The sequence below is a fragment of the Papilio xuthus genome, unplaced genomic scaffold, assembly GCF_000836235.2.
Source record: "Papilio xuthus unplaced genomic scaffold, Pxut_1.1 DF828952.1, whole genome shotgun sequence".
NCBI classification, from domain to species: domain Eukaryota; kingdom Metazoa; phylum Arthropoda; class Insecta; order Lepidoptera; family Papilionidae; genus Papilio; species Papilio xuthus.
In genome coordinates this window covers 2,318,379-2,340,968 of record NW_013529697.1, presented here as the reverse complement: position 1 = coordinate 2,340,968, position 22,590 = coordinate 2,318,379, and the positions used below count along the sequence as shown (strand labels likewise).

At 31.6% G+C, this 22,590-nt stretch overlaps 1 protein-coding gene across 1 annotated transcript in view; it reads left to right on the top strand.

The window, feature by feature from the left end:
• The first annotated feature begins 444 nt into the window (after nucleotides 1-444).
• beat-IIIc (beaten path IIIc) overlaps nucleotides 445-22,590 on the top strand; it is an 86,044-nt gene continuing 63,898 nt past the window's right edge. The window contains exon 1 of the mRNA XM_013321315.1: nucleotides 445-658. The gene's annotated coding sequence lies outside the window, so the exon portion shown is untranslated. The remainder of the gene's footprint in view (nucleotides 659-22,590) is intronic.

Here is a 22,590-nt window from a genome sequence, read left to right as displayed (position 1 = left end):
AAATTCAACTAATAATTTAAATTCAAACAACAAAATCAAAGTGTAAAAAAATTAAATGATTCTGTTAAAAACGTTGACATATACATTTTATTTATTTATTTTTGACTACCACTTTATAAAGTTAGCGAGAGACATTTTATTATTACTGAAAAATATCATGGAAAGTTTTTTTTTTAAAAGAAAGCTCAAGAAATTACTTCAGAACTTAATACCATGCTACCTTCAAGCTTTATAAAGAAGCTTATGCACTTCTATTAAATTCTTAGGACCATCGGTCAATCAGTCTAGGGGTAGAGCATAATTACTGGAGGCTTTAGAGGCAGTAACAACAAACACCGGCATTTCCGTAATATCATAGTATAAAGGGATGACGAGACGGGGCGTAAAGCCGCGTAAAGGAGGGAGCAACTACGTACAACAGTTCATTCTCGCGTCATACGTCCAGCGAACGAACGTGCCGCGCGGCAGTCTCTCACACCGTACGTAAACTTTCCCGATATACGAAAGAAAGTGGTCTGTGTTATGCATTCGGACGCAACGAATGCGGTGTAAAGTGACAAAGTGGTCGAATAGATTAATGTAACAATTCGTCTTAGTGTTATTTACATCTATGGGAGAGCTTTCTTGATAACGGATGAGTTTAAGCCGAGGATAATGGGTATGATATATGAATGTTTTTGTATTTTTTGATGTTGTTGTTATATTTATTGCTTCTCTAATACGTTTATAATTTCCGTAACTAAAATTTATTGCCGTGGATTTGGATTACAGAAGAAAGTTATTATTAATGTTTTCATTTTTAAAACAGCAACTGTTAAGAATTTCTATTATTTTATTTGCAATTTCAAATGATTTATTTAATTTTGAATATTATTTGATTATTAAAATATTCAAATTAACAATATTCTACCTTCAATTAATAGAATTTCTTAACAATAGGCATGTAATTGTACTTTTTTAAAAATTAAATTTCAAAGGAAGACGAAAATAATCTCATAATAGGTAAGAAGGGAAGAAGTTAAAAGATTGTAACATAAAAAGATGTCGGTAATTATTTGTGCTTATTCAAATTAAAACTTTTTTCCTTTATTATATTACATCTAATTTTATGTCGTAATTATTTTTATTAGATAGTCAAAAATTATAAATATACTTACATATTAATATTAATTTCGTTGTCCATAAAAATTCTATTTAGGTTAATTTTAAATGTTTTTAACGGACAGCGTTCTAGAATGTGTGCAATTTTTCTATTTAGTTCACAGTAAAATTACACTTGAATAAATGTTTTGTGTAAATCAGTACGTGATACGTGCTGGCTGGAATATAAAAAATGAAAAAAATTGTGTTTATAGTTTTTAATTTAAACACCAGATGCGACACAAAAAAAAATCCAAACCTTCCGGATGAATTATTTATGTTATAAACACCAATCGGACGGCATTCTTAAATATGTAGAATGTTTTATTAGTCTTATGGTGTAATTAACCTACTACTGTTATTATAAACTTGCTATAGGAGAAAAAAATTACGTCATTTTATAACGAGACTAAACTACTAGGGATTAGTTTACAAAATTCATCCTAATACAATAATAGTTTAATATAATTTTTATAGGTTCACTGGGTTATCGTATCTTATTAGAAGTATTATAAAACAATTTAATAAGCAGGAAATAAAATATTTCGATTCTTTTCAATTTTCGAAAAAATAAATGAAAAATAAAGTTAACTAAATTATTTTGGAGTAAGTTTAACCTAGCTTAGCTTTATCCATAAATAAGAGGTTCCAAGTCCGAAGGTAGAGACATATTAAGTCTTAGTGCAGACAGCGGGATGTCGTTGAATTAAGAAGGTGAAGGATCCCATACTGTGGATGCTACTGGAGAAGGCAGTCCAGTAGTGGGTAAACAGATGATTATGAAGCTAGTCTTATTATTCTGCTAAATTAAATAAATCTACTAATATAGTTTCCGATATCGTTAAAGCTCCATAATTGTTAAAATATTTATTCAAAAGGCAAATTGAGACGATAGTGGCTCGATCGGCGTTAATCTTTTAGTGAGCGAACAACTTTAGATTTCAATTACCAAATGAATTATTAATGTTAATTGATTGATACAGTATTTATATACTATATGGTCGTTTATTGAGTTACTAAAATGTTAAATGCTGCTTAAATCTTACTAATATTATAAATGCGAATATTTGAATGGATGTACCATTGTTAGAAGATATCTCCAGAACATCTGCATGGATCTCGTTGAAAGGCATAGGTGTAGAATATAGCCTAGAACTTATAGGCTTCTAATTAAGTTTTTTTATGCCTGCATAGACGGAATAGCGAACAAACCCTAGTGTAGAATACAGTAATTAAAATTAAACAGCTGGTACTAACCTGGTAAAATAAATTTTTTGGAGAAATCCTCGCGAAATCCAAAGCACAATACACATCTTTCTTGTGTCTATTTTTTCCACTTCTTTGCAGTTTGGTATTCAAGTGTTTATCTTTGAGTTGCATAATATTGTATTCCTATTGTCATAATTATAACAATAGTTGCGGATAGATGGAGCTAGTTGTTTCTAGGAAATAACTGACTAACTAGGTAACGAGCAACAGACGTTAATTGCTCTTTGATCGTAATTGGTGTGTTATGTATATCTTGGTTACAGGTATACTTACTACATATAATATGTTTTTATTGTATATCTGTAATATATAATTACGTAAATAACATAAACATGTTTTCACTATGAAGTTTCGCCGCGCCGCAGTTGCATTAGTACACTAAATATGCTAAGTGTATTTTTTTGATCTGTAATTGTTTCTTTCGAGTTTCTACTGTCGCAACAGATGTACAAAAACATACTTACCTTACTTCTTCGGTTTAAAACAAACAATATATCATGGATATCTTTGTAAAGATGATACGAAGGTCACATTACATAGTCCAAAAGATGTAAAATACTCTACAAAATTTTATAAATATCGAAGCTTTTGAACTGCGAAGTAATCTATGTGCATATTACTCTGATATAATAAACAAGTTTTAATTAACGCCGATGTAGTCTTAAACTTAGTTAAATATCGATAGCTCGACCCGCTGTTGTACATCCAGTGTTCTGACCTATCAATTATTTGGTTATAAACGACGTAAAACAATGTCTTGTTATTAATATTTAGTTACGTTGTTGAATAAAAACAAAATTAAAAAAGGAAGTAATTATATTAATAATGGGTGATGTTACTTTTGAATAATATAACAGCAATCGATTCAATAATTTATGAGTCAACTAACTGATATTTCCTAACTAAACTGAAACGAAGACTTTCGTATTTCGTTTTAAAGAATAAATAAAAAATACTAAATATTAATAAAATTATATATTCATTTGAAAGGCGTAATGCTTGCTTTGCCGCCGAGGTGACCTACCTTGGATGATGACGAGAGGATTTTGAGACAAAGCGACAGTGGTACCACAGAGAACCAATGCCTGCGGCACCTAAATGTCATGTCTTGCTTGGATGACAGAGCGTCTAGTGTCGCTGAGGTGTCTAAAAGGACCGCAGCTTCAGGAACGCTGCAACCATGGAGGTGCACCAAAGGTACATACCTCTATGTAGACCACATACACACGTCTTTTGCCTACGGGGGCGTACTTCTAAGTCAACATAAACTATTTGAAAGATAAGTGATGGCAACTGAAAATGTAAAGATAGTGACGTCAATTAGTAGAATAAATAATTAAAGAGAAAGAATAAAATTAATTTAATTTGTACTTTAAACGCATAGTAACGCTTCAACAATTCAAAAACGTGCTCGTTTAATTAAGATGATTTTAATACCGTTATTTTATAGTTTTCGGTCCGTTTACTTTTTAGTGGTTTTATTAAGATGGAATACGTTATAATTTACTTTTGCTAGTGCCAAACGAAACGCGAAGACTGCCAGTGTACTGGCAAAGTTTCTTTGTAGCGCTCGCTTTCCAGAATATTCGAAATGCATGAACGTGTGTTCGGTTTATGTATTCAAGCTACCGTTAAATTGATGTTTCTTAAGCAAAGAACAACTTTACCAAGGAGTTATTCTATGTATATGTTCAAAGTAAATCCATTTCAATATTTGACTGAATCTTTAATAATGGGTCTGCGTATTATTTGGAGTTGGAGAACCATATTCTTGTAAAATATTGACAAATCTTTAAATTTACTTAGTTACCGTTTATTTATCAATTTATGTTACTGAAAGAGTTCTCTACATGGTTCAACATCATCAGCTCACTATACGTCCCCACCGAAGGGCTCGGAGCCTACCCTAAGTTAAGGGTGATTAGGCCATAGTCAACCACGCTGGCCAAGTGCGGGTTGGTTGACTTCACACATCTCTTTGAATTTGTTCTCAGACATGTGCAGGTTGCATCACGATGTTTTCCTTCACCGTAAGAACGTCGGATAAATGTACGTATGTAAATCGAAAATCGAAAAACACATTGGTACATGGCGGGATTCGAGCCCAGGACTTGCAGATTGCAAGTCAAGTACTGGACCACTAAGCCACAGACGCTCTACATGGTTGTGTCTAGTATTTTGTTAAGTAATAATTGCCATAGACTAAAAATGAATTAGTAAAACTTATAATACATTATTATTATCTTTACCTGTTTGAGATTACAGCATGAGAACTTACTCATTAATTTATTTATAAAGTTATATTTTGATTATAAAAGTAATTGCATTTTTATCGCAAGTTTTGTTACATTTTTTTATGACTTAGTCGGGTAATAAATTCAAGGAAAAGACTGATTGTGATCTTCAATTGAGCAGACATGTTATTTATAAATATGAGGGCTCATACAACTTGATCCCTCCTTCTTACGTACCCTATTTTATTGCATGTACGTAACTGACTTTCTGACCAATATTATACACTTCACTTCAGACTTATTTTATTCTATTGCATATCTGATTTACCGTATTGAATTGTAAAAAAAAACTTGGTTAGTCCTCGCGTTGTTTGCTCTGGACTGCTTTTGAAATTGGTTTAATTTTTTATTGAATTAACTAGCTATAGCTGGTGCGTGTTTAAAAATATATAGTAGCCGATTCTGATACCTGTTGAATATTTTAAATAAAAATCGGTTAAGCAGTTTCGGAGGAGTAACATTGTGACACGAGAATTTTATATAAAAATATAGGATAGATATAAACGTGTTATAATTAATTTCACCAAGGCAAACACAATTTCGGTGTCGGTGGCTCAGGGGTCAAGCACTTGATTGCAATCTGCAGGTCCTGGGTTCAAATCCCGCCATATACCAATGTGTTTTTCAGCATAATAAAATGTTGTTATCTCTGTTTTTTTAAGGATAATGAAAGGGACGACAACATGTTAGTACAGTTCAACAAACCTTATGTTAGGATTCACATTTACGTATCTAAAATTCAGTTTACAAACACATTTGTTGGCCACAGATGTGACTTACCTTAGTCGGTAAATCAAATGTCGGTTCAGGAACTTTACCGTTTCCTACTTAAGTTCTTATTAAGTAATAAGTACACATCTTATGCATGTAGCTGCTAACTTTAGACATTACTTAGGTGCAACTGGTGCTAAGTTTAGTTTTCATATTAAGTTTGCTTTAATGATAACAATATAATTTTGAATTTCGAACATCTTCTTCCTGGCATTATCACTTATTTGGTTACTTAGTTTGGTTTATTTATTACGGCCGGCCTCCTGCTTGTCGCCAACCCTACTGGGGAGGAATATTGGTAATTTCGAACCATCCATCGCGAAGCTTCTAATTCCAGATTTCTAATTTACATTATGTTTATTTATTTATGATTTTTTTAATCTATCAGCTCGATCAGTTACCACGTAATAACTTGTGGGACTAAGGAGAAATGATACAACTGCCAAATTATAATGTTTCCCCTCAACCAATGGTTCTTAAGTGAGGAAGTCGTCAATTTAACCCGTATATTTTTTAACGAAATAACGACGAAAGCATTAGTTACGTCTTATTTTGAATTATACATGAGCCAAATTACTTTTTAGTGCTATAGCTTAGATTGCTTTTTAGACGACGACGGAAAACGACATGTTTTCCTGACTACCAGTAAAAGGGTGTCATTAACTAAAGTTAATGATAACTTACCTTATACTCCATTGTTAACGATGTGGTTATGTATTTGAATTTAACTCAGATGTGGTTAAAATTTTCGCTTGTTTGATGGTTCTTGATGCGGACTAATAACAGACTAATTGATATATCAAGTCATATCAGGAAATTTGTACTTCTCTAAAGTTCTGGATTTAGAAATTAAATAGGATTTTTATTATGCAATGATGGCAGAATAAAATTTTATAAATGAACCCTCTAAAGATCTAAAGGGGTGAATTAAAAATGTGGATATTTTACTTTTGGGAAAATTCATTTCAAATTAATAAATACACTTATTATCGTAATATTTTAAAATTATTAAAGTCTTATTCGCATTCCTGCCGTATTCGCTTTATTAATTCCTTTAAGCCAAAGACAATCGTGTTCAATAGCCCGTTAAAAACTTTATGTATATACACTACGTTAACTTTGAAAATAAAAATTCATTTAGAAAAGATACAAAAGTAAAAAAACAGTTTGTTTAGACGCTCTAACCGTTTTGTCGTTTTCCAAGATTGAATTTCTTTTTAATGGTCAGACATTTAGGTTATAAAAGACTTCACCGTTAAACTTTGATTGTCAAATTGGGGATTATAGTTTTATTCTCTAAAAGTTGTTAAAAAGGGATATTTAGTACTAATAGGATATTTACGACTAGATAGACCTGACGACTTTTTATCGAATATAATATTTTTTTATGAAATTTCAGAATGTTGTCAATTGAGATTTTGGTCTATCTATAGAATTAGATTTTTTGATATACATTTACTTACTTAAAATTAAACATAGTACGTGACAAAATGATATGCGTATAACAGAATCATCGTTGAAGCGTAGGATTTATTGAGCCGGAGTTTACCAATAACCGTAGTGCGTAAGCGGGTCGTGCGTTTCTCAAGCGGTCAATTGATTAAACGAACCAATTAAGCAATCAGCTCTCAATGGCGGCGGTCGATTGTCGCAAATGAGAGTTGCTTCGGCGCACGTATGTTCGTTAGCGCCGCGAAACCGTTGTAATGCCTACTGGAACGTTTTCATTAGCTTTTGTGCTTTTGATGGCGTCACGCGAATTAGCAGATCACGCTATGCTCTGCGCTTTCTTGTGATTGATATATGAACGTAGTACGTATGATGTTTCGCTGTTAGTATCTGAGATTGAATTTAAGAACTAAAGCCTTAATAATATTATAAATGCTATGTTTGTTAGAAGGTATCTCGAGAACGGCTTAATAGATCTTTATTAAGTTTGGTCTAGATATAGGACATAGTCCGGAAGAACACGTAGTTGAAGATTAAGTTTTCGTTTTAATTCCGCGCGGGCGCGGTAGGTGGCATCTCGACAATCTATATTATATGTATATTTATATGTGTATTTGAGCTAAATCTTCATAATGCTATATTTAATTTTCTGTATTAAACGAATTCTTGTATATTCTGTAAGTATTCGATTTTAGAGTCTCTTTGTTAAGTGATAAGAAAGCCAAATAATTGTTTATAAGTAATTATCTGTAATTACTTATAAACAATTATTTAAATATTCTATCGCAAAAACCATGTTGTTATTTTATAAAGAAATCATGAAAGCTATACATAAATCGGGATAGCAATAAATTCAGAAATAGATCGAAGCTTTGTTTCCTTTTATTAAAATTTCTTTAACTTGCACAAAACCATATCTAGTTTTATTTTTGACGTGCAAACGAAATATTGAAAAGTCAGTATTGCCAGATATTCAGTCTTTCCTTCCAATGCTTCACGCTTCAATTTATTTTACTTTATTTATATATAATAAAAAGTGTTGCGTTGTTGAAAACTTTTTTTTTAAATTTATGAATAAAAAGATGAAAAAGCTGGCAGGTTAGAAAATTTGCCTTAAAAATATGTATAATTTCAATGTTTTATGTAAGTAATAATTTATTTTTTACACACATATTATGGGGACTAAGATATATTAGCGGCGAATCTAGTACCTTATTACACTGAGTTCATATCTTAGTAGTAATCGATACACCGATAATTTTAAACCTCTAGATTGAACACGTAAAATAATCTTATAATAATTGGAATCACGGAATCGGCTCCAACGATTTTCATAAAATTTAGTATATAGAGGGTTTTGGGGGCGATATCAGGAATCCATCTAGCTAGGAATAATTTTTAGAAAATGTCATTTTATTCGTGTTTTATCGATAATCAACTTAAACATAAAATTAACTTTTTCCATCGGTAAGATCGAAAAATATTATTCATATTTCATCATTTTATCAGTAATTCGTACTTAAATATAATTTCCAAAAAACACAATTTAAAAAAAAATAGCGAGCACAGCTACCGAGATGACCGCATCCAGGTACTAAATAATTATATATCAAACAAAATAATAACATTCTGTGATGCAAAAATAACTTACATCTGATATGTTTGCACTTCAAATGGTTTTGCCGGCGTCGTATGGAACCGTCAGTCAGCACTTCCCTCGCCTATTTATACGACCAACTTTAAAATTGAATGTCAAGTCATATTAAAATCAAACGACTTACGTCAAAACTGTTTCCTTGACGGCGGCTAAAAATATGACAGCGTCGTTGATAAACTGATTTCTATTACCACCTAATTGACCCACTTCTCGCTGTTGGTGCTATTTCGAGCGTAAACTGCAGGTTTTGTTTATCGAACGGTCGAATTATCTGCACACTGGGATCTTTATTGAGGAAGACATAAGCTTTAATATTAAAAAGGGCATAAAATCATATTTTATTAGCGCTACAGGCTTACGTACACCTACGGTTTTTTCAACGCCATCTTGTTTTAATACTTTATTTTTGACTTGAATAGAATTGGAATATGCAGTTATTAATATTTTTATAATATATTATTTAACATAATGTAGGTTTAGTTTTGAACTTATAACCTCCCTTACAAAACCTATGCCGGATTGTAATCAAAATTCAAAATCATAGATAAAATAAAATTCATGATAAAAATTGGAAATTTCAATATATATCGATAGTAAAACCTTTTTCTTGCGTATTTAACATAGGCTACCATTATTTTATGATATAGCTTCAATTTATCTCACAATTATCACAAACAAGACAAATATCAATCTGACAAATGTTTATTTAATACTAGCAGTCGTTCGCGACTCCGTCCGCTTGGAATTCAGAAAAAAACTTAATATGTATCCTAAGTGTTCAGATGATATTCTATATATCAAATTTTCTCTTAGAAACATCCACCTATCCATCCATTGAAACATTCGCATTTATAATATTAGTAAGATAAACTTTCAATCAAAACGCAAAATAGTTAATTACAGTCTTAAATAAAAATTATTACTATCGAATTAGTATAAATTAAAACGCTTTAAATGCTAATAAATTAAATACTAAGACTAATAAAGTATTTTTTTAAACAATGTTATTTTTAATTTTTATTATTATCGCAATAGGAAATGATATGAAGCATTAGTAAATATTGCTCTATACTGTTGCAATGATAGGTCGTTAAGAACTTATTAATTTGATTAAAACACAGGCTGTCATTAAATTCTGATGGTTGTGTTGACGAAACAAGTTTTAAAACGGTAGTTTGTTTATAAACTTTATTATTAGAGAGGAATTACGATCATGGTGTATCCAACATAAACATTGCTACATTTGATTCTTGACGTTTCAATGAATTCTATGTTTAACTTTATAATAATTCTTGAAATACTGGTAATTAACATAAGGAGTCAAACATTCTATTTACTTAGTAAATGATTAAGACAGATGATAACGTTTTGATAGCCACGGGTTTCGGAGATAAAAATTTGCGTTTAAAACATATTGTTATATCTTGTTAAATGATAGGGATAACGAAAAATTTTACACAGAGATTTGGTCTCAGAAACCAATGGTAAGTATATTAAATATGTGTAGGCTTACAGTGCTATAAGGAGTGTGGTTCTATAGCTCACATGGTTGAATTTAAATTTTATTACTTAAGGATAACACAGCGCATCGACATTAAATCGACATTTAATCGATCGAAAAGGACAAAATTGGAATCTAAATATAAGCATTATTATTCATTCGATCGCAAGACTGCACCCGAATGGTTACCACGTCCGCTAAGATCAAAGTGATCGAAACAGGCGACACGAGCGTAGCTTTATTGCACGCTGTTTGGCACACGACGGCCATATCTTGGTAGAGATTGACTCAGTAAGTTAGGACTGGAGACTCCATTAACAATGTCACATACCGGACACTATTCGGCGGGGAGTTATTAAATACGATCCAATATTCAGAATTGTTCACGTGCATGTCTGATTGGCACAAACTTGGTTAGATTCAGGTTTGATTTGAATTGTCTTGGAGCAAATGTTGGCTATGTTTGTCAATTGTGATATTTGCAAGTGAAATTGACATTTTATAATAATATTACGTTGTTAACTTAAATTGTAATTTTGACAAAATTAACTTAATTGGTTGTATTAAAAATCCCAGACTATGCGTAATGTGTTGAGCCGTTCACAAGATACCTTCAAACCATCCATCTAAACATTCGAATTTATAATATCACTAATTTTTAATTAACAGTAGTTATTGTCGGTAAAAGCATTTCTATTTAGCAACTTCAAAATTTACGAAATTTCAAACGATTGCGAAAGCGTGTTAAGCAAATTAATTATGTACCAAACAGTCGGGTGACCGTAGTTCTAACAAAGAAACAAAGTTAACAATTCGCAATTTCGAGTGTTGCCATTGGTAGCCAACTCAATGACGTCAATAAATTATTCTTATAGACTAAAGGTTAAGTTTAAACGTAAGTCCACACGACCCGCGGCAGTGCGCGGCTTTAAACGATAGTTATTATTCCAGTTAAACTTGTACGCGCGGACGGAATAATCTCGCGGGCATGTGAATATAGCCTAAGTCGGCACTAACACTTAAACCATATGTTACTGATGACTATAAGGTACTTCGTACACAAGGTAACGTAAATCTTGGAAACCCGGCGACTTTAGTCGCTAAGCGACTTTTAGTCATACAAACATGCCTGGTAGGAGAAGCGCTATTATCTCGGTTATATATGTCAGAAAATATTATTTAAAGTTACATATACACGAAAAAAAACTTGTGACAATTTTACGTTGACAGAGATGAAATATCATAAACACATGCGTCGCTTAAAGGTTTGTTCTTTCGTCGCCATAATATACAGTTCCTCGCAACCTGTTTGTTAAGAGACGGAGAAATTCTATCCAGTTGACTTATAGTTGTACCAGTACTGAAGGAAAAGACGACTCGCGACAACGATTCAACGTACGCAACGCACTGAGCGTGCACAACGCGATGCTCACGACGCAAAGCTGCAATATTAGTTTCGAAGATTACGTTGCCTTGTGTACGAAGGGGCTAAGAGTCACCCATGACTGGTCTATGTTAATATGTCGCCGCGCCCTAAAAATAATAAGCCAAAAGTTAATTACTTCAACAAATAATCTTCCACGCTTTGAGTCCATTCAATGAGCTCATGTCATGAACGACCCGCGTCATATGCAATTAAAATTTAAATGAAAGATTAATTTTACATACACTGTTCGGTACGACAGTTAATAATTATTATAGGATTCGATTATTGAATTTTAAAAACAATTTTGTTGAATTCGTGTTTATGATGATTTTGAAATTATAATATTATTTTAAATATTTATTAATATTTTCAGTTCTTTTAGACATTATTAGTTAGAATACCTTGGCGCGAATGGAGCGTCGGTGGTTAAGGGGTCAAGTACTGGACTTCCAGTCTGCAAGTTTTTGGGTTCGAATCCCGCCATGTACCAATGTGTTTTTCGATTTCCGATTTGAATATGTATCCGACGTTCTTACAGTGAAGGAAAACATCGTGATGCAACCTTCACATATCTGAGAAGAAATTCAAAGATATGTGTGAAGTCAACCAACCCGTACTTGGCCAGTGTGGTTGACTATAGCTTAATCACCCTTAACTTAGGGTAGGCTCCGAGCCCCTCGGTTGGGACGTATAGTGAGCTGATGACGATGATGATGAATGGCGCGCTTTCGTTACCAAGTCCAGTGTCAGACTGATTAGTGATTATAATTTTAATAAGGCTAGTGTTGCGCCGATACACCGGCACAGTGTACCTTCTTCCTAACAATACATACATTTAATTATTTGTTATTCAAATAAAAAAACATATTAATAACTTTTACTCAATCAAAAGTCAAAAGAGACACAATTTTAGAGATTGTCCAGACCCGCCATTAGAAGTAATATCAAAATAACGTAAATAATTTACTTAAATACGTAAAAAAGAGATACGAAAAATACATTGTCGTTTATTTGCGAAAAAAGTAAAAACATTCTTAAACAATATGAATTCTTTTAAAGTGTACGGAAAAGAAAAACAACAATTGAATAAATCAGCGAAAACTCTGAAAGCTTTTTAAGTTTTTCTCTTGCTCTTTAGGTAGAGTCTTTGATTCTTATAAATAAAAAGAATGATTGGTGAATCTTAAAAACAGTAATTAGTTAACTATGTTATACGTTTAATCATATAATCGTTGGGATGGATGGCTGTTTGTTTGTTTGAAGATATCTCCAGGACAGCTCAACGGATCTCAATGAAATTTGCCATACATATAGAACATAGTCTGAAAGAATACATAAGCTACTAATTATGATTTTTTTTTAATTCCTAGCGGACGGAGTCGCATGCGTCACCTAGTATTCTACATATTTAAACAGCACTTTATTCATCTAACCATAGACTTTCTTTGTCAAATGCACATAAGCATTGTATTATTTAAGAAAAAATAGAGATATGTTTTTGTAGAATTTCGGCAGTTGAAATTCACTGTAATTCTATGCTTGAGTGAATTTCATGTTCTATTTGTAACAATTAACTTATTGATATGAATGAATAACGATCATTAAAACTTGTTCGCACGGCGCAACATAAATCCAAAGCAGTGGCCGTCACAATAGTGATATATTAGGACAAATGTTATTACAGTGTTATGTTATTTTTGGCCGTTCCCCCGAGTTATACGAATTCAAAGCAAACAACCGTCCACGCGTCCTGACAGCCAGGATACATTGGAAACAAAATAACACCTTTAATAAATATAAATTTATTCATTATACTGTTTGACTACGATTTTTATTTTATTCGACATCAGCGAGTTTAAGCCATACATTAAGGTGAAGACGTTCTTTGCGGAGACTGTGAAGAAAGTAATTAATCTAAAATAGAAATTTATTACAAACTATAGAACAAAAACTACACGATGACGTAATAAATACACGACTTAAAAAAAGGATGGGGAAAAATAATTGGGAAGAATTTTAATACAGTCCAAGAAAAGAATACAAGTATTGAATGAACTCAAAAATTGAAAACCCAAATAGAAAAACAAACTTTGTTTCATCTATATATATAAAAGAAAGTCGCGTTAGTTACACTATTTAAAACTCAAGAACGACTTTACTGATATGGCTGAAAATTGGTGAGGAGGTAGCTTAGAGCCAGGAGACGGACATAGGATATTTATTCAATTTTTTTCGGATTTATCTGCTTTTTATTTAACTTACTAATATTATAAATGCCAATATTTAGATGGATGTGATGTGGATGGATTGGTGGGCTACACTAATTAAGTTTTTATATATCCACGCGGACGGAGTCGCGGGCTACAGCTAGTTTATTATAAAGAGCAAATCTGCGTACATAATTTGAATGAAACGGCATGAATCTTTTCGCATGGTTAATTTTAAATGTCATAGGTTAAGTGTATTTATAGAATTGTAACAGTAAACGCGTTGTGGGTGGCGAAGCGAGCCGGTCTATCCCTCAACCATTATACTAACCCTACGCAGATAACTGCCTCTTTTGAACTCTTGCTTAACAACTTCTAAGAACAAGCAAACAGATGTTTTTGTAAGTATAGTTCTCAGTCATTGAACCGTTATGTTTTCATACATAAAACCGTTTACTTTTCAATAACATTCACTTGTTTCGAAGCCCTCAGTTTTCAATAAGTTTATCTTCACGAACTAATTGAATTTCCAACCTAAGGCTGTGAATTAATTTTTCGCTTTTATTTGCAACAATAACATCGTACTCGGGATGGATTCCAATTTTCATTTAATTTACATACAAGTTTTATACATATTTAATTTAATTATACCTTAGTATACCAGTCTATTTTGGAATGAATTTGTTGCTTTTTTACAAGAGACATTTTAAATTAACAACGTGATTAAAATCTTACTTATATTATAAATGCGAATGTTTAGATGGATGAATGGATGGATGTTTGTTTGAAGGTATCTGCAGATCGGATGAACGGATCTCGATTAAATTTGGCATACATATAGAAAACAACTTGAAAGCTACTAGTACTAGCTACTAATTATGTTTTTTTTTTAATTCCATGCGGAGTCGCGGGCGACCGCTAGTAATTCTATAAAATCTTATATTAAAAGTACAATTAAAATATCAGACATTTTTAATTATAAAATATAAATATTGTGGTTATTTTATTTTAGCTAAACAGAAACGAAATGTTCTCTTTAAGGTATTTAAGTAAAGAGGTGTGGTATACATGACCTAAAAACAAAATTGGTACTTGCAGTAGATTAAAATATTTTCTCTTGGGAATGTCAACTGTGTTTATGTAAATGTCTGTTGGTGAATGAGTGGGTGTTTTATAAGTTTGTGTTAATTTACATTTTTAACGAGAACTGTCTACTAACAGTCATTTCTAATAAATATGACACAGTAGTTTTTTATTTATATTTCAATTTGTGGAGTAGAGGCGATTCAATGTAACATATATTCAATTGAACCTTTGTTTGGATTATGTATTTTGTGCATGATTTTAAATTAGTTTTTTGTACCTAATGAAAATCAATGTAAATATCATTTTCAACAACATGTGAACAAGTTAACCGATGCTATACATGAATACAAAGGAATACTAAGGTTCTAATATACATAAGTAAGTCTTAATAACTTAACAACTTTTCGAAACCTTTAAATTTTAACTCTTTTATCTAGAGTGTCAATGTTTTTAGTAAAAATGTAAATAAATATCTAAAGCTTTAACTTATCGTCAACGATACGACAACAAAGTAGAAGCGACTTTATGCAATATTTACTTTAGCAGATGTCTTTGGTTTTGCATCAAAAGTTGTTTTACGTAAAAATGTAATATCAAAAAAACATCAAATCTTGTCTATGTATGATATTTAAATTTTTATCGTTTATCTTACTATTATAAATGCGAATGTTTAGATGGATAGATGGATATTTGTCTGAAGGTAACTTCGGAACGGCTGCATGGAACTCGCTGACATTTGGCATACATGTAGAACGTAGTCTGGAAAAACACATAGGTTACTTATTACGTTTGATCTTAATATTACGCGGACGGAGTCACGGACGACAGTTCGTTATTTCGGTGCAAATTAATTTAAAGTTTACAATGAGATTACGTCGGATATTTATCTCAATAACATATACATGCTATATTAGATCTTATGATGACATTTTCTTGATTAATTCCGAAGTGGGAAGGGAATTTAATTCTTTGTACAGATGCTTATCGAAACACAATAAACGTTGTCGACAGGTAATTTAAGTTTAAACAAAACTGAATTATACATTAATTGTACGGTTGTCCGGCTGGACGCAGTTCATGGCCATACAATTTTATATTAAGCTTCTTAATTCGAATATTGTCCGTGCTGCAGCTGAATTCATTAACATTATATTTGATTGTCATCGTCAATGTTTCAATTAAAACAGATTGCTGTATAATAATGAATACCTTATATCAACGGAATTGATATTGTTTGTTTTTGTTACGGTTTTCATTGAGGAAATATTTGTATGGAAACATGTTAGGTAGTAAAACATGATTTGAAAGGATGGTTACAGACTTTAAAATGAAAAACAACAACAAGGAAGAAAATTAGTAGTAATATGAATTGTGTACATACACTTTACTGGTTGTATAATATAAAAATTTTCGACTACGTATAATTTTTTTGTGTTTAATGTTGTCATGTTCATAATAAAAAAAATCTTTAATTTACTATTGGCATATCTTTATATATATAATTCTTCTGTGAGTGTGTATGTCACTGAACTTCTCTCAAACGACTGGACCGATTTTGATGAAATTTTTTGTGTGTGTTCAAGGGGATTTGGGAATGGTTCAGATTCACAATTTTCATCAAATATTAACTTCATATTAATTTATTCAAATTAAAGACGTGTAGACAGGACAACGTCTGTCGGGTCCGCTAGTATTACTTATATATTAGCTTCTGTCCGCGATTTTGTCCGCGTAAAATTAACTAACAAAACTTAGTAGCGTATGCGCTATTCCAGACAGTAATCAATATCATTGAAAAGTTTCAAATGATGGGTTAAATCATTGAAGATTTCTCGAGTTAATAAGTAAATCAAACATATGTATGCAACGGGAACCGGCATTAATTTCAGGGATCATAGGTAGGCTGTGTGTTCTTCTAGACTGTGTTTTACACCTTTACCAAATTAAATCTAGATACGTGTTGCCGTTCTAGAAATACCTAATAACAAACATTCATCCATCTAAACATTCCAATTTATAATATAAGTAAGTTTACATTATACTTTGTCGTAATATCCTTTTACGAGCGATATTTGTTTGCGACAAGAATTGAACAAATGAAGGATATAAATTCTACTTATAATGTTGAAAATGTTTTGGGCAATCGTCGTAATAGGCATAATGACAATATCCGGCTTAGCACGTACCGAAGCAGGGTGCAAACTACCCCTCGTTATACATCGTAACGATGTTTGTTACGTCACTGGCCGGTTTACACTGTCATTATGCTTGTTTAAAAACATATTGTCTTGGCTCTTTCTTTGGAAAAACAGGCGCAATAATATTACTCAATATAAGTGCAGCGGTGTTAGAATTTGACGATTAAATTTAATAAAACCTAGAAATATTTTTTAACAGTACTGCAAAAATATCTGTCTTATAACGGTTAATTCTACTCTTTCTCCTTCTTCTTCTTATAGATGTTTTGGTACTTTCTTTTGGATTATGTTAATTGCTGCGAGTATGGTGAATGGATCTTCATCTATTTATGTCGTCTTTATTTTTTATTATTATTCAAAGCATCAAAAATTACGCGCTGTTTTGCTATCATTGTGATATTAATAGTTGAAATACTTTAATATTCTTAAGTAAATTTTGTACAAGAATATAACTTCAAACAAATGAGTAACACGAGAGGCATAAAACAAGTAATACTCTGATCAATATCTTGTTTCAAGATCGTCTTACGATGTCTATTGCATTATTAATTTATTAGAATAGCGAACTAAGAAAACAGCATGACGCTCAATGAATATAACTCGCAAAGCGTTACACTTGAGTAAACATGAACATAGTAACGACTAGAACTGACAAAATCTTACTAATATGAGTCTTAAAAATATGATATTAAATAAAATATTAAAAACAAATAAATAACTAAAATATATTATTAAAAGGAGTGCCTTTAGCCAAGGTTCCAAAGATATTGGCAGCGTTCCCCTTTACTAGTATTATAAATGCGAATGTTAAGATGGATGGATGTATGTTTGAAAGTATCTCCAGAACAGCCGAACGGATCCAAAGGAAAAGGAACACATAGACTACTAATTACGTTTTTTTAAAATTCCATTTGGACGTAGTTGTGGATGACAGTTAGTATAATATTACAGGCCAGTTTTATAAATATAGATAACTTATTGAGTACTAAAACTATACGACTTCATCGCGTGATTGTGATAAAAATTCTTTGAAATGTTATTTTATGGATTGTTAATTTTTACAATATACGTTCTTTGTGTCTACTGGGAAATGTTTTTTGTTGAAATGTTGGTACATTAAATGTACGTTCTATTATTTTCTGTAGTCAATACAACTTAAAGGTTTCATATTATTAGTATAATTTCCTGGAATTACACAAGTTCAATCTAATTAATTTTTAAATAATTGTTTTGAGTGACATCAAAATTTCTTTGTCTACAACTATCGAAACATGTCTGTTATTTTATGACTATAGTAATGTAAACGAAAAGAGAAGCATCAAGTTTTACGATCCAAATATGAATATAAATTTGTGTATAAACATAACTCTCGGCCACTGGCCTTAACTTTCTTAAGCAAGCAGAGTTCGAGTCTGTTGAAACTACTTCATAAGTTCAATGCTTATTTGAATACAAATCAAAGCATAATATACAAGTATTTCTAGTGTTTTATATACACTTAAAACATAATAAAAATATTATCTTATTGAAGCGAGTATTTAAATCAATGGGTGGATGTTTGATTATCGCTGAAATTTGGCTTAGATGTAAAACATAGTCTGGAAGAACACATATGCTACTAATTATGTTTTTTTTTTAAATTGTAGTCGATTATAACAGCATATTTTTTGTATTGTTCTAACCGTGCTTTTGATATTTCTTATGTATTATGTAATAATTTATTATATAAATAAAATATATAAAGTTTAACGTAAAATTCCACTACGTGATAATTGTTTTGTTACTGTCTCTTTTTTTTTCAAAGATAACAAGGGGGATGGCAATATAATTTTATAGCTACTTCGACACTCGAAAGCCCCAATTACATATACATTGTTTTCTAAATACGTAATATTGATAGTATTTTATAAACACACGGAGCATTGTATCTACAATATTTGATAGTAGATATGAGTTCCTAGTAACTGTAAGTCAGACGGAAGTCTACGTCACGGATACAATGTTTATTCTAACAAACCGCAACGTATTGGAGAATGCACGTGCCATAGAGCTATGAAAGTTAGAGGCTCCAAAGATAAAAGTTTGTTATAAGTGTATGACAAGTCACAAGTCTATAAGTCATTAGGTTGTGTTTTTACAATGATATTAAGCTGTTATAATATTTGTAATATAGCTTTTACCTTTTAAATAAGTAGTATAGTTGATTGAAGAAATACAGGGTTCATTTATGTTGCCGTTTACTATAAGAGACTTTCCAGTTGAACTCAGTTTTAAATATACTAGCTGTTGCCCGCGACTCTGTCCGCGCGGTATAAGAAAAAACGTAATTAGTAGCCTATGTGTTCTTCCATACTATGTTTTACATCCATGCCAAATTTTAGCGAGATTTATGCAGCCGTTCTGAAGATATTTTGTAACGCAGTATATATAATATTAGTAAGATATATTAAAGACGATATTTCACTTGCTTAAATGTACACATTTGCGTTTTTTTTAACTTTTTTTAATTTAAAATTTGGAATTTTTCGTTAAAAAGTTTTTTTTTATTTGCTGTCAATTTGAATCTATGGCTCGTGCGTCTAGTTTTTAACCTCTTGGGCGCCCGCGACTGTTTTTATAACTTATTTTTGTCCGCACCCGTATGGGTTCGGTCATTTTTTTCATCGACCACCCGAAGCTCATCGGAGGCTTGTCTTGCCATTGTCACGCCATGAGAGCACTTTAACGTGTTTATTTATAGTCACAGCCAATTTAAAGTGTCCACCCTTTCGCATCTTACAGACGTTTTTGTTTTCTTAAAGCTAATGCCATCATAAATAATTAATGATTTTATAAAAAAAAACAGAAGTCTTGAATAACAACTTAAGTAACAATAATAAAATGTTATGCTATTAGGATTTTTTTTACCTATCTTTATAATTTGCCTTGATCTTACGACACTTTGCAAAATATATGGCAGTTTATAGTTCCGAATTAGGAATATTAATTAGTAATAATAATACATAATTTTATCGCACACTAAAACAGTGTTAATAAAAAAAATAACGCCTTTGTTCTTTAAAGTCGTATTTAAAATAATTTAATTTCTAAAATGTATCCAAATTTAGAATACAAATTTGAATGTAAGAAATATATCACTGTCTGAAATAACAAAGAGATAAAAAGGAATTTTCAAGATAAAAGAAAATTGTACACGTCGAGTTAATCATGCTACAAAATACAGCTACTTAACAACCTTTTATATTACTTTTATATAATGGACAAAAACTTCAGGTACAATATTTTAATTATTTTCTTACTATTTGATAGTATAATTAAATTACTTTTTAATTAATTAATTAGGAATAATAGCCGTAAATATTCTTAAAAAGATTTAAAACTTATTTGCAGTCTAGCCGTGGGTTTCTGACACCAAATTCTCCGTTGAAAACATATTTTTATCTCTGTTTTGTCAAAGATGATACAGAGTTTTTGGTTTCGGAAACTCACGGTTCAACCAGTGAGTTTATGTCGATCCTTAATCGTTCAGTCAATTCATGTTTCTTGTTTAAAAAAACACGACCCGCACAAGTGACCGCGGCTTAACAAGTTCGATTAAATACATTACTATGTCCTTTTAACACAAAAATAATTGGTAGCTATCTAATTCAATTATCGACAATAAATAGCTTCTAAAGATTCTATGATTTACTGTTTCAAGTAGTTCTAGGTGTTACGTAGTTAATTTTACATGTTAAAATAATCCAATCATGAATAAAAAGTCAAATGTATAAATTTTCCAATATTAAACTACACGATGTTAAGAAAATTACAGCCAAACAAATGATAAAATTTGTAATATAATTTAATCATTAGGGACTGTATCGAGTTCGATATCTTTAATGCTTCAATACTTTTTGTGTGAAACGAGAAAGAAACTCTTCCGGTTTTATCATAGCTTAATTACGAGTTAAAAATTTGATCCGTAATTAGGGACGTTGTATAACAGTGCTTTTATAGAGCTTTTAAACATTTACAGCTTTCCGCATTCTAATTGCGAGGAAGCTTTTAGTAGCTATTGATCGGCAATTAGACATTTTTTAATTCTTTTTTGTTACGTTATTTCATTTAACTAGTGTTTGTCTCGGCTTCGCATGGGTGGGCTTGAATTTTAACAATTACAAAATAGGTATACTAAATATAGCCGATCTTATTCAGGGATAATTAAGCATTCTAATGTAGAAAGAATATTTGCAGTCCGTATATGAGTTTTTAAGTTTATACATCACAAACAAATATACAAACAGTTTCTTTACATATTACTAGTTGTCGACCGCGACTCCGTCTTTGCAGGATTAAAAAATAGATAGTAGTCGATTCTCAGACCTACAAAATGCATATAAAGTTTAATAAAAATCTGTCACGCGTCTGAACACGGTAACTAACATTGGGACACTAGAATTTTTAATGTAAGATTATACTAAAATACATCAGACATCTAAGATTGTAACTAATCGTAATAATTTCCTTCCATTATATTTTAAATTGAAACAAAAATCAATCGATTAACAATCAGGATAAATTAAAATATTAAATATTAAAATAGCTAACCATTATTACAGATTTTAGCCGTAAAACGGCTTGCGGTTGAGAACACTTTAGGCCTAACTAAACAGCCTGTATCACGAAATAACTTTCATTCTGCCATAACATTATCCATCGGTCAACAGACCGGACCAGAGCCGGCTGAATTAGGTAAACAGCTGTCCGTCCGTGTCCCGTGCACGCAGAAATGACCCCTATTAGTCATCTAATAGGTACGCGATAATAACATGATGTAATGTTTGTGGCAGATGGAACACGCCTGTCAAACTATGGCAGACGTGTTTATAAAAAAAGCTAAGGGGCTTCCTGATATCATTCGTATGACTCATTTGTAAAAGAGTATTTACATGACAATAAGCATACTAATCTTATTAATATTATAAACGCGAATGTTTGGTTGGATGGATGTCTGCTTGAAGTTATCTCTGGAACGGCTCAATGGATCTTGATGAAATTTTTCACAGATATAGAACATAATCTATTAGACGGCATAACCTAATTATTACGTTTTTTTTTATTCCGCGCGGACAGAGTCGCGGTCTAGTACAGTATATTTGATTGAATGCAATGATCTAGGCGGCCATCGATCAGAAATGATCATAGTATTTGTAACTCATAATTACATTAGACTAGATTGTCTATTAATTGGCTCTTATGAAATCATATTAAGCGTTTTTATATTCATAGGTATAATACATGTAACAAAGGCTTTAATACTGTAAAATTTTACGACAATCATTAAACTTTAATTGTGAACATGACTGGTCTGTCTCTCTCGTTAAAAACACATCAATTTAACTCAACTTCATAAGTATACCGATAGATGTCGCTTTACAAGAATACGGAGTTAAAAAGAATAAACTTGAGGTATTTTATTATTTTTTTAGTCCTGAAAAGAAGCGGATACTTCAAGTAACAAATGAACGGAATGATCATTAAATCATTCGCCTAACGACACCCGTCCCTATTAGGCTGTCGAAACACGTAACAAGGCCATTTATTATTTGT